At 37.4% G+C, this 14,538-nt stretch overlaps 2 protein-coding genes across 2 annotated transcripts in view; one reads left to right on the plus strand and one right to left on the minus strand.

Annotated features, from left to right (window-relative positions):
- The window catches only part of LOC129445300 (uncharacterized), a 48,313-nt gene extending 35,467 nt beyond the window's left edge, over window positions 1-12,846 (minus strand). Inside the window, exon 1 of the mRNA XM_073860046.1 lies at window positions 12,807-12,846. The gene's annotated coding sequence lies outside the window, so the exon portion shown is untranslated. The remainder of the gene's footprint in view (window positions 1-12,806) is intronic.
- The window catches only part of LOC129445366 (basement membrane-specific heparan sulfate proteoglycan core protein), a 193,769-nt gene that overhangs the window by 152,766 nt on the left and 26,465 nt on the right, over window positions 1-14,538 (plus strand). The gene's annotated exons all lie outside the window — the stretch shown is intronic.

The following is a 14,538-nucleotide window of genomic DNA, read 5'->3' on the forward strand; positions in this document are numbered from 1 at the left end:
GGGAAAGCAACTCTCCACGATTCACAGTGGACTTCTTACTGAGACACATTTGGGTTTCAAAGACACACCTTTAGGGTGTCATACATTGTATTCTTATTCTCTCAAAGCAAACTGTATATGAAATGCTACATGCACAAAGAATCTAAAATCTGTATCTTATTTGTTTTTCATTGAAATATCTTATTGCAAGTGGTTACAATGGTCTCACTCATATAAAAACAGAATTCAATGTTAAAGTATAAGTAAAACTTCCTCTAATGTTGATAGACACCTCCTATCCTAAACATAAACCAATCATCCACTGTATGCAAACTAAGGACAGCCCTGAGTTTTACAACAACCAATCAGTACCAAATTCCTATATGCTTTGTCTCTCTGGATATTTAAGGGAATGATGTAAAATAGTTCAGCGGGACTTTCAATATCTAGAAATGCACCCCCATGATGCTGTATCTTTGATATAGCATCATGTATTTTCATTTTATTTTGAGGAATCTGTAACCAGATTTCCATCTCCTTACCAGGTATGCAATGTTTTTTTGTTTGTTTCGTATTTGAATTGGAATGTAAATTGGCTTCTGAATTATGTTTTACCTACCTGGTTAATAAATTGTGTTTGGATTATTCTGTGTTGCTACAAAAGTTATTGATTAGTAAATTACGATGTATCCTTGTTACCGCAATGTCTGAAAATCAGGCTAGTATTACGGTCCAAAATCCCAGACTAGATGGCATAGTAGTACATCAGCAGAGGATTTTGGAGATCCGACTAGCACTTGGCATTAGTTTAAGTTAAATGAAATGCGTGGAGGCTATTTTCCTGTTTAGAGTAACAATTAAATGTTGTCTGACCACTCTAAATCAGATGAGCCTCTACCTCTGGTTATGAGCCTCAACCTCTGGTTATTTCAATATTAATCTATCTAAGTTGCATATTAAATTATGGCACGATTATACAAAGCTATCATTGGAGAAGACGGTCAGTTTGTTTTATGATAGTGGTCGTGAGCCTCTGGTTAGAAATAAATATTGTAATAATTAAGTTGCACCTCTATGGGGACTAAATAAAGTATGTTCAGAGACGAGCACGCATAAAAGGTGGCCTTCTGAACATATGGTCTAACCTCTAGCAGCGACCAAGCCTGATTCGGTTGTGATCGTGGGCCCGCATGATTATTAAATATTAATAAACGGCTGGTGCGTGAGTCCAAAGCGACATGAGTAGCCAAATAAACGGATGCAATAACAAGTAGGGCTAAACAAGAATAACCAAACATCCACCTAAATTCTGTAACTGTTAAAAGTAATTATCAATCTGATTTATATTAACTTTATCTTGGAGTCAGATAATAATACAAAATTGCATAAATGCCAAAACGTCACCTGCAAGTGCCGGAAAAGACAGAACGCGCTATAATCCTCGGCCATGCCGTTTAGATTCCGTCGTTGGGCCAAACGGATGGATGGGGTCATATTTGGTCCCCTTACAAAGTGGTGATCCCGACGTGATATTCAACCTGTGAGAAACCTCATCAACAACATACAAAATACGATTGATGCGATCCCTGGACAATAAGAATCTTTTCATGGAGCTAAAGGTTTGAACTTCTTCTATTTCCTCAGCTGATGTCATAAGTCAATCTTTTCTTTGCCTTTTAAAAATGTTTAAGGGAATGTTTTAAACATCCCACATTTATGAAATAGGTTGTAAATATACCTAATGTTAGACCGGAGAACAAATCCGGTGGGGCTTTTTAATAATGAAATGAAGCCACATCACCAAAAAAAGCTGTGCAATGCTACATAAGGAATGAATTGCTTTGCTCTGCTAAAATCTTTTGTTTATGTGCCTACGGAAAACAAAAGATCGTCTTACATTGGAGTTAAATCATCCAAAATTTGTTTTGATTCTCAAACAAGGAAAAAATCTAGAATCTAAATTTAAATCACCAAATTCTACACAATTGTTTACCCAGATAGAAATTTTGTTCCGGCCCACACAACCAGTTTTCCTTGGCCCACATACAACGAAGAATGACGGCCCTACAGTGGCCCAGTACTGGATTACAGACAATAGCCCATAACTGGGCCAGACTTGGGCCAGAACAGGCCCTGATGGCAGCCCTCACTTAGCCCCTAGGAAGCCCTCATGCAGCAAAATTCCCAGAGTTAAATGAACACTGCTGGATGTATATATTGTCCCAATCTAACAGAGTGTTAAAAAGTAACACTGAAGCAAGGCAAGGCAAGGCAAGGCAAGGCAAGTTTATTTGTATAGCACATTTCATACACAGAGGTCATTCAAAGTGCTTTACATAGAAATGAGAAAACAATATATAAAAGAGAAAAAAGAAAATGTAAAAATAATAGATACACAATAAAATCACAATAAAAACAAAGATACATGAGAATTTAGAATAACAATTAAAGAAAATAAATGTGATTTTAATAAAAACACTTTAAAATGTTAAAAAGAATAAAACAGAAGTAAAAGTGACTTGAGTTAAAAGTGCAGTCAGTGTGAAGCAGCACAGTGCTCATTCAGTAAATGCAAAGTTAAACAGATGTGTTTTTAATCTAGATTTAAAAGTGTTTAGTGTTGAAGCACATCTGATCTCTTCTGGAAGCTGATTCCAGCTAGAGGTGGCATAATAACTAAATGCTGACGCACCTTGTTTTGAGTGAACCCTTGGGATTTCTAACTGACCTGATCCTAATGATCTGAGTAATCTTTTAGGTTTATATACAGTTAGCATATCTGTCATGTATTTGGGTTCCAAGCCATGAAGTGATTTATAAACGAGTAACAATACTCTAAAATCTATTCTAAATGTAACATGAAGTCAGTGTAAGGACCTGAGGATTGGAGTAATGTGCTCAGATTTTTTGGTTCTGGTCAGAATTCTGGAAGCAGTGTTTTGTATGATCTGCAGCTGTCTAATGTTCTTTTTGGGGATCCCAGTAAGAAGTCCATTGCAGTAATCCACCCTGCTGGTGATGAAAGCATGAACAAGTTTCTCTAAGTCCTGTCTTGAGACAAAACAGCTAATTCTGGCTATATTTCTGAGATGGTAGTAAGCTGATTTGCTTATTGCTTTCACATGACTACTGAAATTAAGGTCAGACTCTAAAATTACACCAAGATTTCTGACTTTATTTTGTGTCTTTAGACCCCTAGAGTCAAGGTATGTGTTAACTTTGAGAGTTTCATCTTTATTTCCAAATACAATGACTTCAGTTTTGTCTTTGTTTAACTGGAGGAAGTTTTGACGCATCCAACAGTTAATTTCATCAGTGCATTTACATAGAGAGTCAATGGGGCTGTAGTCATTAGGTGACAGGGCTAAGTATATCTGGGTGTCATCTGCATAGCTGTGGTAAGCAATTTGGTTCTTTTTCATTATTTGACCAAGTGGGAGCATATACAAATTAAACAGAAGCGGTGCAAGAATTGAACCCTGTGGGACTCCACATGTCATGGATGTCCACTCAGATTTATGGTTACCTATGTTCACATAGTAACCTCTTCCTTGTAGGTATGATTTAAACCATTTGAGGACCATCCCAGAGAGCCCTACCCAGTTTTCCAGTCTATGTAAGAGTATGGTGTGATCTACTGTGTCAAAGGCAGCACTAAGATCTAGTAGCACCAGCACTGATATTTTACCTGAATCAGAGTTTAAGCGAATATCATTTATTATCTTTATGAGCACTGTCTCTGTGCTGTGATGCTGACGGAAACCAGATTGAAAATTGTCCAGATAGCCATTTGAGTTTAAGAATTTGTTCAGCTGATTAAAAACCACCTTTTCAATGATCTTGCCTATAAACGGAAGATTTGAGATTGGTCTGTAGTTGCTAAGTATGGTTTTGTCTAGGTTACTCTTTTTTAGGAGAGGCTTAACAACTGCTGTTTTTAATGACTCTGGAAAGGTGCCTGTGATCAGAGAGGTATTTACTATTTTTAAGAGGTCAGTTTCTAAGCAGTTAAGTACCTTTTTGAGAAAAGATGTGGGGAGTGTGTCAAGGCTGCTAGTTGATGCTTTAAGATGTTGTACTGTTTCTTCCAAGGTTTTTATATCAATTATGTCAAATTCTGAGAGAATGGCTAATTTCTGAGGTTGTTGCAATGATATCTGACTGATCACAGTACAATATGAGGCCGTATTGATCGCCATTCTGATATTACTGATCTTCTCAGAGAAAAAGGTTGCAAACTCATTGCATTTGTTGTCAGAGAGCATTTCACTAGGAACTTGATTTGGGGGGTTTGTTAGTCTCTCTACAGTAGCAAAAAGAGTGCGAGTGTTGTTTATGTTTTTGTTTATAATGTTTGAAAAGAAGGTCTGTCTAGCTGTGCCTAGTTCTACATTGAAAGCACGAAGACTGTCTTTATAGATGCTATAATGTACTTCAAGTTTTGTTTTCCGCCACATACGTTCAGCTTTTCTGCATGTTCTTTTCATGTGCTGTACTGCTGTTGTGTTTCTCCAGGGTGCTTTACGTCTGCCAGTGATCACCCTGACCTTTACTGGAGCTATACCATCAATGGCATCTTTAACTTTTATGTTAAAGTTTTCAAGGAGAACATCAACAGAGTCTGCCGATATGTTTGGCAACATTGATATAGCATTCATAAATACCTCACTGGTGTTCTCATTTATGAACCTTTTTTTAACATAGACAGATCTAGCATCAGTGGCAGGACAGATCAATAAATCAAAGTAAACACAGAAATGGTCAGATAGTGCTTCATCCTTGATTACAGTGGATGAAATGTTTAGACCCTTGCTAATGAGCAGATCAAGAGTGTGTCCCCGATTGTGTGTAGGACCTTGCACGTGCTGGGTCAGATCAAAGGTGTTTAAAACATTTAACAGTTCAATTGCAGCATTGTTTTCTGCATTGTCTATATGAATATTAAAATCTCCAGCAATAACAAAATAATCAAATTCAGAGGAAATTGTTGATAAAAGTTCTGTGAATTCATCAACAAATGCTGAGGTGTATTTGGGAGGTCTATAAATAATTGTAAACAGAATGCGTGGTGTACCTTTTAAAGCAATACACAAATATTCAAAAGACTGGTAATCACCATGTAACACTTGCTTGCATTGAAAGGCATCTTTGAATAAAGCAGCTATTCCTCCGCCCCTTCTAAGAGCTCTACAGACATTTATAAAGGTAAAGTTGGGTGGGGCTGATTCATTGAGGACTGTAGCACTGCAGCTGTCATCTAACCAAGTTTCATTTAGAAACATAAAGTCCAGGTTGTTGGTGGTGATAAGATCATTAACTAAAAAGGATTTGTTCTTTAGTGAACGGATGTTCAGAAGTGCTAACTTAACAGTTACTGGTTTTGGCACTGTATCAATCTCAGAATGACGTATAATAGGCAGTAGATTAAATAGAATTGCTGTGCGGCTGGAGGCGGCCTTCATCTTTCTATCACATGTCAGGACAGAGATAGGGAAAGCTAAAGGGACATCGGGCACCCGCTTGTTCTTAAAATATTTATGATTGTTACTGCTGACGTAGCGGGAACCCAACACACATCAGTTACCAGTGCTGTTTGCAGATGAGGGCTGGTGTGATCCCTGACGTTGAGGCAGAGGTCGGAGTGCTCTCTCAGATGGAGGGGGAGGGCGGGCTGGGCCCGAAGGCTTTGGTGGTTGAGGAGCCCGCCGTTTCTTGGTTGATATTTGGGGACTCGCAGCAATAGAGTGGGAGAGCTTTGTTCCAGCAGATACCAGTTTCTCCATTTTCTCTGAAAAGCCCAGAAGTGGTGATGTTGGAGAGAGGGAGAGAGAGTGTGACGACATCAGCTGTGATTCTGGTGTTCCTGAAGGCTGGGAGGGAGTGTTATCATTCCTCGGGTCATTATCAACAGAAACGTCCTTGGGTGTTGATTCACAATCCAGCTGTAGCGAGGTCTGTGGGCAGGGCTCAGCCTGAGCTGTGTCTGTGAACAGTAGTTGTGACTGCAGAGTTTTATCCTTGTCTTCTGAATGTCCATCCAGGTGCTGGTGTAAAATCCTGTGGTCATTTCCGCTGTTCAGTAGTGTAATGGCACACTCATCTGATGTATTAAGAATGTAGAAAAAGATATTGTCTTTAAGAAACCTAGAACCCAGTTTGTTTGGGTGGATACCATCTGTGTTAAAAAGTTGCCTTTGGCTCCAGAAGATATTGAAATTGTCAATGTAATTCAGTCCTCTCATGGTGCAGGTTTTTTGCAGCCATGAATTTAAACTTAGTAGCCGAGAAAACATATTTGTTCCCCGGGCTGGGAGAGGTCCACTGATGAAAGATTTAACTTTCAGTCTTGCAAGTGTTTCAAAAAGTTCATTGAAATCCACCTTAAGGAGCTCAGACTGCTCTTTCCGAATATCATTCTTTCCCACATGTATGACAATCCGACTGACAGACTTATGTTTCATCAGAATGTTGCCAAGTTCCTTGTTAACATCAGAAACCGTTGCACGAGGAAAACAGTATGTACGGGTAGCCTTGCTTTCAAAGTTTCTGATAATATTGTCACCCACTATCAGCGTGTTTGGCTCGGCTGCTGTCTGAGCGGAGCGCCGCTGCCTGTAAGATATTGAGCGTCTGTTAGCTCTGTAAGCTACTGGTTGATGTGATCTGTGTCCATTAACATTTGGGGATTCTTCACCCAAACTCATTAGTGCTTCAAATCTATTTTCAAGCCGTACAGGGGGTGGTAGAATACCAATATTGGCTACTCGAGTTGTACCCATATCTGGGGTAGATGATGCTAATGCAGCAATTTGTGACACTCGTGACAGTCTAATGTCTTGAGCACTTTTGGGTCTCTCACCCTGTTTATGCCATCGGTTTGTGTCTTCAATTACTTTAGGTTTCTCTGAGCTCACTATGACCTGTTTATAAGCATTAGGTTCACAGGACTCACCAGCTTTATGTTGAGAAGGACCACGATGAAGCTCCGCTGTATGTTCTGGCAGGGTCGGCAGCGTCACAAGTAACTTTGTTTCGAGAACCGCAATCTTTTGTAAAAGTCTGTGTCAGTTTGAGCAGCAGGTGGATTGAGATCCAAAAGAAGGCATTTTTTCTTCTTTTCTTCTGTTTGAGTGTGGGCAGCTGTGTTGTCCTGTTTTAGGATTGTCAGCTGCCGGCAATAGCAGACTGGTAGACTGCTATGATAGAAACCCCAAGTTGTTGAATATTCCAAATATCAATATAGTTCCAGGAATTTGTAGGTTTAGTTTGAGAGCCCAATTGTTTAGTTTGAGCACTGTGCTGAACTGCTGGTAGTTGAATCAAAAGATAAAAGCGAAAAAGCAAAAGCGCAAAGCACAGAGCGCAAGTAAAAGCGTCCGAACAGTAGCAAAGCAGGAAGTAGGATTAAAAGCGTCCGAACAGTAAAAGCGTCCGAACAGTAGCAAAGCAGGAAGCAGAATTAAAAGCTCTGTTATCCTCTCTCTCACCATCTCTGTCTGAAATCTAAAATTGCATTTCACATCTTACATGTAGAGTCATTTTTTTACTTTAGGTTTAGATTTTGTTTTATTTGAAGTTATCATTGTTGTGATCAGTGTTTGATTTAGTTGAACTTGACTCTTGACTCTTGCCTTGTTCATTCTTTTGATTGCTGTAACTTTGTGTGTTTAAGACATGTTTGTCATGGCAGAGTGTGATCCTTTGGTGGTGGTCAGTACAGTAAATAAAGTTTAAACATCATCATATAAAAACTTATGTATTAATTTATTGTTTGCACACTTATAAGAAGCATCTTTCTCTAACAATAATGTGATACTACAGTATGAGATCCAGCTCTCTCAAAGCAGTTTGTCTTTCAGAAGAATTTTAAAACACTGACACTCAAAATTAACCGCAATAAAATGTTAGACACACAAATATCAAGAATCAGAGTATGAATTACAACAATGGTGACAATAAAATGAAAAGCTTCATGCTGCAATGCATGCTGAGTATCAACAAATTACAAATCTCATCCAGGACTCCCAGAATGCACTGCGGCATGAATAAATAATGAATTTTTTTACCATTTTCTTTGTCACCATTGTTGAGATTCATACTCTCATTCTTGATGTCTGTGCATCTACATTGTGCAGTGGTTAATGTTTATGTGCACACTATCAAAATCATTCAGAATGACAAACTGCTATGAGAGTCTTGGACTTAGGGGCCAGTCACACCAATAGCGTTTATGGCAGTTGGAGGCGCCTTTTTTGAATGATATTCTATGGGCGTTTTTTTGCCGCCTGCCGCGCACGCGTTTCTGAAGGAGCGCTGAGAGCGGAGAAGCACCCGACGTCATTCGCGTCTTTCCATTGTCCAATCGAATGAGGGGAGAGGCGGGCCTTACGTTGTGGTGAGGGAAGTTTACAGTTGCTTTGAAGAACCGGACTTCACTCGCTCACTCTCTCCTGTGTGTTTGTGCACCTCTCATCCTCAAACAAGGTCAGAGCAAGCGTCCTCTTTTTAAAGTTTCTGCTAATATGACAGTTAACAGCAAAAGAGCGCTCACGCTTCAATATTTGATTGACAAGACAGCTGACTCTGTGGTTGCTTAGCAATATGAAAAGCCGCGTCGCACTGCTCTTTTAAAAAAAAAAGAGCAGTGCGTTTGCAAGCTTTTAAAGCGCTTTTGGTGTGACTGGCCTCTTACACTGTAGTAATTTATTAATAACAGAAAAGGATGCTTCTAATGGGGGGGACTATATTAATAAATCTGTTCATTAAATGATTATGTTTGATAATGTTTATGTATCAGCCGTCAATATTCAATTAGACAATTGCCTTTTCTTTGCTATAACATGTGTTTCAAACACACTTAGATATTGCAGCTAGAAAACACTAACAAGCAAACACTCAAGGGTCAAAGTCCAACTAAAACAACCATTGATCACAATATAATAGTGACTTTAAATGAAAAAGCCAACATCTAAACCTAAGTTAAGAAAATGACTCTAAAGTAAGATGTGAAATGCAATTTTAGATTTCAGACAGAGATGTTGAGAAAAATGATAACAGAGCTTTTAATTCTGCTTCATTTTTACTTTTTAACACTCTGTAAGATTGGGAGAATATATACATCCAGCAGTGTTTATTTAACTCTGGGGATTTTTCTGTGTGAGGGCTTCCTGGGGGCTTAGTGAGGGCTGCCCGTGCAGGGCCAGCGCTAAAGGGCCAACATTTTGCCAATGAGCAAACCTGCGCGGGGCCCTTAGACAAGCCGTAAGTGGGCCCATAAAGGACCATCGTAGGCTTGCTTGCAGGGTACAGTATCTGCAGCCCAGCGGTAACTACAACTGGGGACACAAATATAATTAAAAGAAACTGAAACAAATTAACTTTACAACAATCACAAATCCCATGACTAGCTTTTTCTGAGATATGTGCATTGCTTTCAGTAACTTATAAAAAAGACGCTGACCACCATAATGGTGGTTTGTTAAAATTTCAATATTTTTTCAATATTTAATGGATGGCGCAAACATGATATTGATTCAATGGGATTTATATTGTAAAATTGTCACTTTTAAAAAGGGACATTATGAAAATCTGACTTTTTCCATTTTTAAGTGCTATAATTGGGCCCAGTGCTTCTATCAACCTAGAAAATGTGATAAAGATTAACCTAACTTTGTTTTGGTAAACCATTCTTTGCAAGTGAAAATTTCGGTCATTCAGATTTCACTCCTGTTGGGACATTGAAAGCAGGTTTTATTACAAGAATAAGCCCCCTTAATCTGCACTATCCATCCACAGCACCATTTAGTGCACAGAGAGCTAAAATGATAGCACAATTTGAATTTTAAATAATACACTAAAAAACGGCACATTTTTGTTTGGACCTGTAAGACACCTGGGACACCAAAAGCGTGGGTTTGATTATTAGGGAACATAAGGACTGATATATATGTACACATAATTGTACACAAAAGCAACTTGCATTCAGAATAAAGCAATAGTTGTCATGTAAACATGTTAAAATGAGAAATGTACCTCTTTCTGGAACACAGACACAATATCTCAGGATACACATCTAATTCAAAATGCTTATGTTTTAAATATATGTTTAAAAAAGGTAGTTTTTTTAGAGAGAAACCCCCATGGATCAGGGAAATCAAGTACACTTGCTGTCCATGGTAATCTACAAACAAAACCAGAAGAATTAGATTTTACTGACTAGCTGGATTACAGTTTGTTGAGAAAATATCTTTCTAAACGAGGCGTTAGAAAATAGAATGGGTTTAAAATACTTGTGCTGCATTGAAAGTTTACCACATGAAAATTTTGAATTACAAACACAAATGCTTTTCTGAATCAAAAAACGTGTCCCAAAAGAACCTAAAACATTAACCTTTTCAGCAGATGAATGTGATATTATTCAGTACTATATATCCCCCAGAATAATTAATAAAGTGGTGTTTTTCCACAAAATACTCCAGTGAACAATTACATATCTATATACGATACATACAGGGGTGGAGCCAGACATTGTAGACATTGGGGGCTTAGCCCAAATCTAGGGGTTTCAAAGCTTGGTCCCCTGTTGATATTTTTTAAACTATTTTTAAGCTTTATAAACTATTTTTTAATCTAAGTGTTCTCTGTATTGTCCAGTGTTGGGTGTTACTAGTTACTAAGTAATTTGTTACTGTAATTTAATTACTTGAAAATGTAATGTAAGGGATTACTCTTATTTTTCTTGTAATCGAATTACAGTTACTTCTGATGTAACTAAATACTGTCTATGGACTGTAGAACAATTATGTATACTATAATAAATAGTGGATTTAACATGGTTTTAGTTTACAATTCTCACTATTAACTGGTTGATTATTAGCATTAATATTACTGAGATGTTTTTTAGTAGGCCTACTTAAATAGCACATATTAATGCCTGATTCTGCAAAACCTTATTCTACACCCTTAACCCTCCCCATTTCTACAAATACTTAAAATAAACAACTACTTTAGTATTAATCAGCAGTAGTTGGAATATATTGAGGCAAAAGTAGTTAATAGTTAATTAATAGAGAGAAATGAACCCTAAAGTGGGACCAGAATAATTGATGTACTTTTATATATTGTTTCTTCGAGCCATTTCAAGCCTATTCTTGTATCATGTACTAAATAGGATTTAGAAAGTAATTAGTAATAATTAAATACTTTTTGGAGTAATTTGTAAAGTAATTTAATTACATGATTGAAGATGTAATTAGTAACTAGTAATTAATTACTTTTTTGAGTAACTTACCCAACACTGGTATTGTCATTTTAAAACTGCAACATAACAAATTTTGACAATGATACTTTAACTTCTCTTATCCAAAAATAGGCAAACATGTTTGCTGAAGGCTAATCCAGTAACTAAAGCTACATAAGAATAAAAATGTTTGACTTCATTGACAGAACAATTTCTCACCTGCTTATGGAAGCGTTTCTTTCTCTTTCTCTCTTTCTGTCTATCTGTGATCTCTCTCCACCCTCCTCTCTTCCTATTTGCACTGACAGTTATCACACATAAGGATAATTTAATGTAAGAGATTGGGGATTCACATTTTATAACTGTCTATCAATGTATTTCTGAGGTAAAATCATTGCGAATTTCAAATGCATATGGACAAAACATACCTAACAAACTATATACTTTCTCACCTTCTTACTTCTGACGTCTTTAAAAATATAAATCGTATATCCATCTATAAAAAAGTATATATGCAACAATGAGCAAGTTTTTTAATTCACTGTTATTAAATGTACTTTAAATACACCGTTACCAATGACCAATGAGGCAGACTAGACCAGAGCACCACAGTAAGTTAGACGTTAGCCATGCAGATAATATATCAGTTGACGCTATTTAACAGTATTTACATCACATAACTATAAATATACACTTACAGTAATAACGAAGGCACTGTAATAATAAAAACACTTTGAAAATGCGTTTACTGTGGGGAGATTCAGAATGTTATTTTGCCGTCAACACGCATCTCTTATTCATTTTCAGTTGAGTGGGGGACCGGAGAGTGTAAGGTGAGTGCCGCCACCTAGCGTCCTGGATGAATTCATTTTACAGATCTGAAAAGATTCGGGGCTTTTGAAAAAACATTCGGGGCTCGAGCCCCAAAAGCCACCCCCCCGCTCCGCCCCTGGATACATAAATATTTTTCATGATGAGTCGTATTGAATTTTATAATGAATCAATCAAATATAATATAAAACACTGTTTTAAGTGCAAACTTAAGTTACGTTACCAAAGTATTATTGAGAATAACTCACTAAATACATATGGCTTTAAACAGGCATGTTTTATACACTGTAAAAAAAATCCGTAGAAATTACAATGGTATTGCAGCTGGGTTGCCGGCAAATCACCGCAGACCCAAATCCATGTCATTCACTGGCAAGAGTCTATTCAAAGTCAAATACATTTTAAACATTAACAAGTCTTTATCTTTACAGAACAAAAATATACAATAACAGCCTCATGCAAAGCACTCCGGGAACCAGAAATCATCATCAACCTTTATCAGTTTTTTGCTTCAGATTTTGTTTCCCAGAGTGTTTTGCTTGATGCTGTTTTATTCTGTAAAGACAAAGACTTGTAAATGTTTAATGTTCATTTAACTTTGAACAAAATGTTGCCAGTAAATAAAATAAATTTAAATCTACGGTAAGTTACCGGCAACCCAGCTGCAAATTTCTACGGAATTTTTTTACAGAATAGTTATATTAAGGAAAATGTAATAAACTTAACAAAAACAGCTTTATAAAGTAAGTGTACGTACCATGAAAAACAATCCGGCTGCTGCATGTCACTTACTTTTCTTCGAGTTTTAGTTTTGGTTAAAACCTGTCTGTCCTGTTAAGCCTGTCTCCAGACGTTTCTAAGAAAAACATGTTTATTTCCCTGTTCATTCTGTCAGAGAAGATAACAGGATTAACATCCACACAAAACCCTTGTACATGGACAGTAAACAAAACTTAATCAGTATATGAATTTTAAGTAGGCGACAGGAGATACTTTACAGTCCTTTAACTGTACCTTATCAAACACCAAAAAACAAATCTCAAATATCACCTTTAGCTACTGCCATGCAAACATTTATAGGTGGGGCCAAAGTAAGCACCATATGGGCTTAAAGGATGGGCCCCAAGTTTGTCCATGGGTTCCTTATTGGCCCCATCTGAATTTGCCCAAATTAACCTTTTGTAGAAGCCGAAGCCAACATGGATTAGACCAAAGCCAAATAGAGGTGTGTTTAAGGTGGAAAAAGTGTGGAAGTTAACATTGCATACGTTGGCCTCGTACATATTTTACGAGTTGGCTAATTCGTATTAAAGGTGCAGTGTGTAATTTTTAGAAGGATTTCTTGACAGAAATGCAAAATAATATACAAAACTATATTATCAGGGGTGTATAAAGACCTTTCATAATGAACCGTTATGTGTTTATTACCTTAGAACGAGACCTTTTTATCAACATACACCCCTTACATGGAAGTCGCCATTCTGTGCCGCCATTTTTCTACAGAAGCCCTTAACGGACAATTTTTTTTACGAAGTTTTCTCCGACGATGACATGTTTGTCCCGGTGGCGGCTACCATAGCTTCTCTATGTGTTTCAAAAGCGAGGGGTGAGCCGTGGACTAAGCCGTTGGTTGCAATTCGCAACCTTACCACTAGATGCCGCTAAATTTACACACTGCACCTTTAATTCATACAACCACATTTGTAAGTTTTGGAACGATTTGCCTTGACCCGTGATAATGGGGTTAGGTTTGGGGTTAGGGGTTCGTTTTTTATGAGAATCATACAATTTTGCATGATTAACTTTGTATAAATTGATACGAATTAGCCAACTCGTAAAATATGTACAATTTCTTGTGAGATCAGGCTGGATCTCTAGTGCCAAGAGAGGTCACACTAAACACCAACAATGCCTAAAAAAGACATTTAGCCCTGAAAATTATAATTTTTTTGTACATATTTCCTGTATTTTTGTTCGTATCTTAATAAAATAGATTGAAAAATAAATACGGATGGACATTACAACTTCTAAAACAACAAGTCTGGTGGTGGTGGCCTAAGACTTTTGCACATACAGTATACTTAGATATGTAGATATTATTATGGCTAGTATATTAGTCAATAGAACAGGGCAGTGGACATGAGATAGGCTTTTGCGACTTAAACCCTAATATAGTTAAAATTCGACCAAAACATGTATAAGCGCTTTTCAAAGAAAAAAATAAAAGTAGCATCCTATAAACGAAACAAACAATATGTAATGTCTACCTCTTTATATTGAGCTCACGTGGCGACTCGAGATGGCATTTGGTGGACATGAAAATTCAACGGTGCCAGGTAGCACCACAGTGCGCCTCCGGTAACTCTGGATGAAATCTTTGTCCCGTGTCTCCGCTGTTGTAGTTACCGTTAATGTAACATCTTAGGATTTCGTATACTGCAGTTTATCAAAACAGTGAATTTAATTAAAGCATACCTTTTCTAGCATAA

The sequence above is a fragment of the Misgurnus anguillicaudatus genome, chromosome 3 (genome assembly GCF_027580225.2).
Source record: "Misgurnus anguillicaudatus chromosome 3, ASM2758022v2, whole genome shotgun sequence".
In the NCBI taxonomy this organism is placed as follows: domain Eukaryota; kingdom Metazoa; phylum Chordata; class Actinopteri; order Cypriniformes; family Cobitidae; genus Misgurnus; species Misgurnus anguillicaudatus.